Genomic DNA, 9,397 nt, shown 5'->3' with positions numbered 1-9,397 from the left:
GTATGTTTTTTTAAATCAAGTTTGAGCAAAAATCATATGTGAGTTTGAAATATGTGATTGGTACACTCAAGCTGTGGGGACAGCTAAATTTATGTTATACTCTAAGCAATATGCTGTGCCCTTGTTGTTACAATTATCGGTTGGTTATTCACACATATCTACAGGGTATAGGGATTTTTTTCAACAATCATCAAATTGAATCCAAATATTCATACTTTTTCCGGGTATTTATACCCAATATCTATCAAAGGAGACAGCAATATTTTGTACTCTAGTGAATGAATTGTGTCCTTTGCTGTTACACTTTACCCGTAGGTTATTTACGCACAAAATAAGTATAACCAATTAAGTGCTCTAAGAGTATATTGTGCTTATACAAAAATCACATAAATTAGCACCAGGCTGACAAGGAAAAGACAGACCAAAAAACCAAACCACAAAAACTATTCTTGTGCTCTATAGAGAGATATGGTATACCTCCGTTGTTATAACCGCCGATATTGTTATTCAGTCACATCCAAGGGTAGGAGATTTTATCATAACATACAGCCACAGTACGAGAAAACAGCCTCCTTGTCCAGGTCATATATATCTGAGGCGTCCGCATTCACACATAAATGCATGGAATATAATGATTGAACTAAATAATGCTAAGTGTGAAAACCTGCGTGGATCATTAGTGGCATTTTGCGGGAGGCACATTTCCACATATCAAATAGACACAATATGTTGATTACGTCTCCTCAATTACACGTAATCACAAAAAACATATATTGAATAATTTAGATAACAGTTTAAATCATTAGAATACATCATGTGGTCAGGCTATAGTCATATTAGCATATGTATGTGTATGAAAATTCCCAAAATACGAGAGAGAAAGAAAACCAGTGAAAAAAACATATCTACAGCCACACCACACTGGATACGCCCAATCTCATCTGATCTTGGAAGCTAAGCAGTGTTGGGCCTGGTTAGTACTTGGATGGGAGACCACCTGGGAATACAAGGTGCTGTAGATACCATCTACAGCCACACCACACTGGATACGCCCAATCTCATCTGATCTTGGAAGCTAAGCAGTGTTGGGCCTGGCTAGTACTTGGATGGGAGACCACCTGGGAATACAAGGTGCTGTAGATACCAGGCTGCATGTGACAGGATGTGAACAAGCTTACGAGTGAAATGCATTATCCATTCCACAGCTGAATCAGAGCTGATGCCGCTGCCAGTGGGAGGCCCGTGAGCTCATACGCCCGTAATGCGGGTTTTTCTCTACACACTCAATCTGTTGATTCCTTGAAATTAGGTACTTTATATTCAGCCAACTCTCATTCCTGCATTGCGCTGCGGCTTCCTGCAATGTCCTTGGACACCAGGTAGCCGTATGCGCTCTAACGGGAACAGCAGAACGGCACCCTTCTTCCTTCTAAATCAGTTAATTTTCCTGTCTCACTCTCTCATCTTCCCTCCGCTGATTACCATAGGCGCAGGTAAATCAAGAAGGAACGACAGCAGAAGTAACAGGTTTTTTTCACTGGTTTTCTTTCTCGTATTTTGGGAATTTTCATACACATACATATGCTAATATGACTATAGCCTGACCACATGATGTATTCTAATGATTTAAACTGTTATCTAAATTATTCAATATATGTTTTTTGTGATTACGTGTAATTGAGGAGACGTAATCAACATATTGTGTCTATTTGATATGTGGAAATGTGCCTCCCGCAAAATGCCACTAATGATCCACGCAGGTTTTCACACTTAGCATTATTTAGTTCAATCATTATATTCCATGCATTTATGTGTGAATGCGGACGCCTCAGATATATATGACCTGGATAAGGAGGCTGTTTTCTCGTACTGTGGCTGTATGTTATGAGAAAATCTCCTACCCTTGGATGTGACTGAATAACAATATCAGCGGTTATAACAACGGAGGTATACCATATCTCTCTATAGAGCACAAGAATAGTTTTTGTGGTTTGGTTTTTTGGTCTGTCTTTTCCTTGTCAGCCTGGTGCTAATTTATGTGATTTTTGTATAAGCACAATATACTCTTAGAGCACTTAATTGGTTATACTTATTTTGTGCGTAAATAACCTACGGGTAAAGTGTAACAGCAAAGGACACAATTCATTCGCTAGAGTACAAAATATTGCTGTCTCCTTTGATAGATATTGGGTATAAATAAATACCCGGAAAAAGTATGAATATTTGGATTCAATTTGATGATTGTTGAAGAAAATCCCTATACCCTGTAGATATGTGTGAATAACCAACCGATAATTGTAACAACAAGGGCACAGCATATTGCTTAGAGTATAACATAAATTTAGCTGTCCCCACAGCTTGAGGGTACCAATCACATATTTCAAACTCACATATGATTTTTGCTCAAACTTGATTTAAAAAAACATACACATCAGGCTGCAGGTACAATGGTTTATGTCAATATAAACAGCTGGTGTTTTCCTTTATAAATCCTAACTGTAATCCAATATAGTATTTTGTGTGTATATATAAAATTTGAATACACCTGTATCAGTGTTGCTATTCAACCACACTCTGAGAATTCCCCATACGTGAGTTTGATTTGATTACAACTGGCTTCTTATACCTGAAAGATTGGCAACCGGGATAAGAGCCACTAAATAATAGAGGAAGAAATCCTATAGTCAGTGCTTTATGCACTTTGATATTTAAGACTGTTAATGATAATGTATCCTGTACCAATTAGTACCGCTAAGGATTTTTCAAATAAAACCCATATGAATATGGGTTTATGGTAATGGAGATGTGTAGATAATATGAATATTAGTGGGCTCCGCTAACCTTAATACCCACTTTGGGATTAATTCTATACCCAACTTTTTGGGAGTATTTCTATACCCAAGTAATTTGCAGGACATATTTTCACTGCTGCACTTTTTTGATGATCAAATACAATCTCAGTCATTTTAATATACCTAATAAAAGTTATGTTTTATTGATAACAGCATTCTTCCTGTACAGGTTTATATAAATAAGAGTGCCCCCAAAAAAGAGTATTTTCTTTCCCCAAACGCTAGTTGGTGCTGCAGTAAGCAGGCACATAACAGAGGGGCTGCTCCAGGCAGCCCTAAGAAGATCCTTTTTTGAAGAAAAAAAGTGAAGACTTCAAGGGCAGCAGCGGTGGTAAATGTCAGAAGACATTCACTGCTGCAGCTCCAGCTCTCCCCAGCGGCGCTGTACACTCCCGAGCCCTGGTTGCCGAGTAACTACAGCAGGAGGCTCCGGTTTTCTTCACGTCAGGCACACACAACGGGGGCTCTCTGGGATCACATGGCCGCGCTTCGGGAGGTGGTGAGTAAGTCCTGCTTGCGGGACGTGATCTTTATCGCGATCCGGCGCGGTCAGTGGGAGGCGGGCTGCGCGCGCTGACGGTGGACACTGTGGCAGTACAGGCGATCCCACTAGATCAGTGGTTCTCAAACTCGGTCCTCAGGACCCCACACGGTTCATGTTTTCCAGGTCACCCAGCAGCTGCACTGTGTATCACCAACTGTCACATTTTAAAAATCTATAGGTGACCTGCAAAACATGGACCGTGTGGGGTCCTGAGGACCGAGTTTGAGAACCTCTGCACTAGATCACTAGGGCATGGGTGCAGGTCAGGTTTTCTCTCTAAACCACAGCAGGGGGATAAGGTTTAGACCTGAAGCCCCTCCCCCAGCCCCAGGGCGCCATTTCCCGCAAATGTTCCCGCCCTGGAGCTGCATATCTGTCTCTTCCTCACTCCTTGTCAGTGTCTGGGCGCCATTATCCCTCAGCTCACTGTCCTGGGACTGCTTGGGCAAATCCTCCTATGTAAAGTAGAGATGAGCGGGTTCGGTTCCTCGGAATCCGAACCCGCCCGAACTTCATTTTTTTTTACACGGGGCCGAGCGACTCGGATCTTCCCGCCTTGCTCGGTTAACCCGAGCGCGCCCGAACATCATCAGCTGTCGGATTCTCGCGAGGCTCGGATTCTATCGCGAGACTCGGATTCTATATAAGGAGCCGCGCGTCGCCGCCATTTTCACACGTGCATTGAGATTCATAGGGAGAGGACGTAGCTGGCGTCCTCTCCGTTTATAGAGAAGAGAGTGAGACTAGAGTAGAGAGAGACACAGTAGTAATTTTGGGGAGCATTAGGAGGAGTACTACTACTTGCTGAAGTGATAGATAGATAGTGTGACTGTATAATGTATATCTGACTTGTGGGGGAGACACTGACAGTGGGGAGCAGTTAGAGTCTGAGAGCAGGACTCAGGAGTACATATAACGTACAGTGCACACTTTTGCTGCCAGAGTGCCACACTGCCATTGTGACCACACTGACCACCAGTATAATATATATTGTGATTGTCTGCTTAGGAGTACTACTTGCAAGTTGCTGATAGTGTGACCAGTGACCTGACCACCAGTTTAATAATCACCACCAGTTTAATATATATATATATATATATATATAATTGTATATAATATATATATAATATTGTATACCACCTACCCGTGGTTTTTTCTTTTTCTTTCTTCTTTATACATACTACTATAGTAGCTTACTGTAGCAGTCTGCGGTGCTGCTGAGCTGACAGTGTCCAGCAGGTCCGTCATCAGTCATTACATAATAAATATATCTACCTGTCCGGCTGCAGTACTAGTGTGATATTATATATATATATATTGATTTCATCTCATTATCATCCAGTCTATATTAGCAGCAGACACAGTACGGTAGTCCACGGCTGTAGCTACCTCTGTGTCGGCAGTCGCTCGTCCATCCATAATTGTATACCACCTACCCGTGTTTTTTTTTTTTTCTTTCTTCTTTATACATACTACTATAGTAGCTTACTGTAGCAGTCTGCGGTGCTGCTGAGCTGACAGTGTCCAGCAGGTCCGTCATCAGTCATTACATAATAAATATATCTACCTGTCCGGCTGCAGTACTAGTGTGATATTATATATATATATATTGATTTCATCTCATTATCATCCAGTCTATATTAGCAGCAGACACAGTACGGTAGTCCACGGCTGTAGCTACCTCTGTGTCGGCAGTCGCTCGTCCATCCATAATTGTATACCACCTACCCGTGGTTTTTTTTTTCTTTCTTCTTTACACATACTACTATAGTAGCTTACTGTAGCAGTCTGCGGTGCTGCTGAGCTGACAGTGTCCAGCAGGTCCATCATCAGTCATTACATAATAAATATATCTACCTGTCCGGCTGCAGTACTAGTGTGATATTTTATATATATATATATATATATATATATTGATTTCATCTCATTATCGTCCAGTCTATATTAGCAGCAGACACAGTACGGTAGTCCACGGCTGTAGCTACCTCTGTGTCGGCAGTCGCTCGTCCATCCATAATTGTATACCACCTACCCGTGGTTTTTTTTTTCTTTCTTCTTTATACATACTACTGTAGTAGCTTACTGTAGCAGTCTGCGGTGCTGCTGAGCTGACAGTGTCCAGCAGGTCCGTCATCAGTCATTACATAATAAATATATCTACCTGTCCGGCTGCAGTACTAGTGTGATATTATATATATATATATATATATTGATTTCATCTCATTATCATCCAGTCTATATTAGCAGCAGACACAGTACGGTAGTCCACGGCTGTAGCTACCTCTGTGTCGGCAGTCGCTCGTCCATCCATAATTGTATACCACCTACCCGTGGTTTGTTTTTTTTTCTTTCTTCTTTATACATACTACTATAGTAGCTTACTGTAGCAGTCTGCGGTGCTGCTGAGCTGACAGTGTCCAGCAGGTCCGTCATCAGTCATTACATAATAAATATATCTACCTGTCCGGCTGCAGTACTAGTGTGATATTATATATATATATATATTGATTTCATCTCATTATCATCCAGTCTATATTAGCAGCAGAAACAGTACGGTAGTCCACGGCTGTAGCTACCTCTGTGTCGGCAGTCGCTCGTCCATCCATAAGTATACTAGTATCCATCCATCTCCATTGTTTACCTGAGGTGCCTTTTAGTTGTGCCTATTAAAATATGGAGAACAAAAATGTTGAGGTTCCAAAATTAGGGAAAGATCAAGATCCACTTCCACCTCGTGCTGAAGCTGCTGCCACTAGTCATGGCCGAGACGATGAAATACCAGCAACGTCGTCTGCCAAGGCCGATGCCCAATGTCATAGTACAGAGCATGTAAAATCCAAAACACCAAATATCAGTTAAAAAAGGACTCCAAAATCTAAAATAAAATTGTCGGAGGAGAAGCGTAAACTTGCCAATATGCCATTTACCACACGGAGTGGCAAGGAACGGCTGAGGCCCTGGCCTATGTTCATGGCTAGTGGTTCAGCTTCACATGAGGATGGAAGCACTCAGCCTCTCGCTAGAAAAATGAAAAGACTCAAGCTGGCAAAAGCACCGCAAAGAACTGTGCGTTCTTCGAAATCCCAAATCCACAAGGAGAGTCCAATTGTGTTGGTTGCGATGCCTGACCTTCCCAACACTGGACGTGAAGAGCATGCGCCTTCCACCATTTGCACACCCCCTGCAAGTGCTGGAAGGAGCACCCGCAGTCCAGTTCCTGATAGTCAGATTGAAGATGTCAGTGTTGAAGTACACCAGGATGAGGAGGATATGGGTGTTGCTGGCGCTGGGGAGGAAATTGACAAGGAGGATTCTGATGGTGAGGTGGTTTGTTTAAGTCAGGCACCCGGGGAGACACCTGTTGTCCGTGGGAGGAATATGGCCGTTGACATGCCTGGTGAAAATACAAAAAAAATCAGCTCTTCGGTGTGGAAGTATTTCAACAGAAATGCGGACAACATTTGTCAAGCCGTGTGTTGCCTTTGTCAAGCTGTAATAAGTAGGGGTAAGGACGTTAACCACTTCGGAACATCCTCCCTTATACGTCACCTGCAGCGCATTCATCATAAGTCAGTGACAAGTTCAAAAACTTTGGGCGACAGCGGAAGCAGTCCACTGACCAGTAAATCCCTTCCTCTTGTAACCAAGCTCACGCAAACCACCCCACCAACTCCCTCAGTGTCAATTTCCTCCTTCCCCAGGAATGCCAATAGTCCTGCAGGCCATGTCACTGGCAATTCTGACGAGTCCTCTCCTGCCTGGGATTCCTCAGATGCATCCTTGCGTGTAACGCCTACTGCTGCTGGCGCTGCTGTTGTTGCTGCTGGGAGTCGATGGTCATCCCAGAGGGGAAGTCGGAAGACCACTTGTACTACTTCCAGTAAGCAATTGACTGTCCAACAGTCCTTTGCGAGGAAGATGAAATATCACAGCAGTCATCCTGCTGCAAAGCGGATAACTGAGGCCTTGGCATCCTGGGTGGTGAGAAACGTGGTTCCGGTATCCATCATTACTGCAGAGCCAACTAGAGACTTGTTGGAGGTACTGTGTCCCCGGTACCAAATACCATCTAGGTTCCATTTCTCTAGGCAGGCGATACCGAAAATGTACACAGACCTCAGAAAAAGAGTCACCAGTGTCCTAAAAAATGCAGCTGTACCCAATGTCCACTTAACCACGGACATGTGGACAAGTGGAGCAGGGCAGGGTCAGGACTATATGACTGTGACAGCCCACTGGGTAGATGTATGGACTCCCGCCGCAAGAACAGCAGCGGCGGCACCAGTAGCAGCATCTCGCAAACGCCAACTCTTTCCTAGGCAGGCTACGCTTTGTATCACCGGTTTCCAGAATACGCACACAGCTGAAAACCTCTTACGGCAACTGAGGAAGATCATCGCGGAATGGCTTACCCCAATTGGACTCTCCTGTGGATTTGTGGCATCGGACAACGCCAGCAATATTGTGTGTGCATTAAATATGGGCAAATTTCAGCACGTCCCATGTTTTGCACATACCTTGAATTTGGTGGTGCAGAATTTTTTAAAGAACGACAGGGGCGTGCAAGAGATGCTGTCGGTGGCCAGAAGAATTGCGGGACACTTTCGGCGTACAGGCACCACGTACAGAAGACTGGAGCAACACCAAAAACGCCTGAACCTGCCCTGCCATCATCTGAAGCAAGAAGTGGTAACGAGGTGGAATTCAACCCTATATATGCTTCAGAGGTTGGAGGAGCAGCAAAAGGCCATTCAAGCCTATACAATTCAGCACGATATAGGAGGTGGAATGCACCTGTCTCAAGCGCAGTGGAGAATGATTTCAACGTTGTGCAAGGTTCTGCTGCCCTTTGAACTTGCCACACGTGAAGTCAGTTCAGACACTGCCAGCCTGAGTCAGGTCATTCCCCTCATCAGGTTTTTGCAGAAGAAGCTGGAGACATTGAAGGAGGAGCTAACACGGAGCGATTCCGCTAGGCATGTGGGACTTGTGGATGGAGCCCTTAATTCGCTTAACAAGGATTCACGGGTGGTCAATCTGTTGAAATCAGAGCACTACATTTTGGCCACCGTGCTCGATCCTAGATTTAAAACCTACCTTGGATCTCTCTTTCCGGCAGACACAAGTCTGCTGGGGTTCAAAGACCTGCTGGTGAGAAAATTGTCAAGTCAAGCGGAACGCGACCTGTCAACATCTCCTCCTTCACATTCTCCCGCAACTGGGGGTGCGAGGAAAAGGCTCAGAATTCCGAGCCCATCCGCTGGCGGTGATGCAGGGCAGTCTGGAGCGACTGCTGATGCTGACATCTGGTCCGGACTGAAGGACCTGTCAACGATTACGGACATGTCGTCTACTGTCACTGCATATGATTCTCTCCCCATTGAAAGAATGGTGGAGGATTATATGAGTTACCGCATCCAAGTAGGCACGTCACACAGTCCGTACTTATACTGGCAGGAAAAAGAGGCAATTTGGAGGCCCTTGCACAAACTGGCTTTATTCTACCTAAGTTGCCCTCCCACAAGTGTGTACTCCGAAAGAGTGTTTAGTGCCGCCACTCACCTTGTCAGCAATCGGCGTACGAGGTTACTTCCAGAAAATGTGGAGAAGATGATGTTCATTAAAATGAATTATAATCAATTCCTCCGTGGAGACATTGACCAGCAGCAATTGCCTCCACAAAGTACACAGGGAGCTGAGATGGTGGATTCCAGTGGGGACGAATTGATAATCTGTGAGGAGGGGGATGTACACGGTGATATATCGGAGGATGATGATGAGGTGGACATCTTGCCTCTGTAGAGCCAGTTTGTGCAAGGAGAGATTAATTGCTTCTTTTTTGGTGGGGGTCCAAACCAACCCGTCATTTCAGTCACAGTCGTGTGGCAGACCCTGTCACTGAAATGATGGGTTGGTTAAAGTGTGCATGTCCTGTTTATACAACATAAGGGTGGGTGGGAGGGCCCAAGGACAATTCCATCTTGCACCTCTTTTTTCTTTA

General features: G+C 44.2%; 2 non-coding genes across 2 annotated transcripts; both read left to right on the top strand.

Moving 5' to 3' along the window:
- The first annotated feature begins 903 nt into the window (after positions 1 to 903).
- Positions 904 to 1,022, top strand: LOC135051355 (5S ribosomal RNA). Its single transcript, XR_010242200.1, has one exon. It is a non-coding gene; the product is annotated as a 5S ribosomal RNA (ribosomal RNA).
- Positions 1,023 to 1,024: 2 nt separating this feature from the next.
- Positions 1,025 to 1,143, top strand: LOC135052751 (5S ribosomal RNA). The gene has a single exon (XR_010242242.1). It is a non-coding gene; the product is annotated as a 5S ribosomal RNA (ribosomal RNA).
- Positions 1,144 to 9,397: the final 8,254 nt, after the last annotated feature.

The sequence above is a fragment of the Pseudophryne corroboree genome, chromosome 2, assembly GCF_028390025.1.
Source record: "Pseudophryne corroboree isolate aPseCor3 chromosome 2, aPseCor3.hap2, whole genome shotgun sequence".
NCBI classification, from domain to species: Eukaryota; Metazoa; Chordata; class Amphibia; order Anura; family Myobatrachidae; genus Pseudophryne; species Pseudophryne corroboree.
This window is presented reverse-complemented; position numbering and strand designations above follow the sequence as displayed.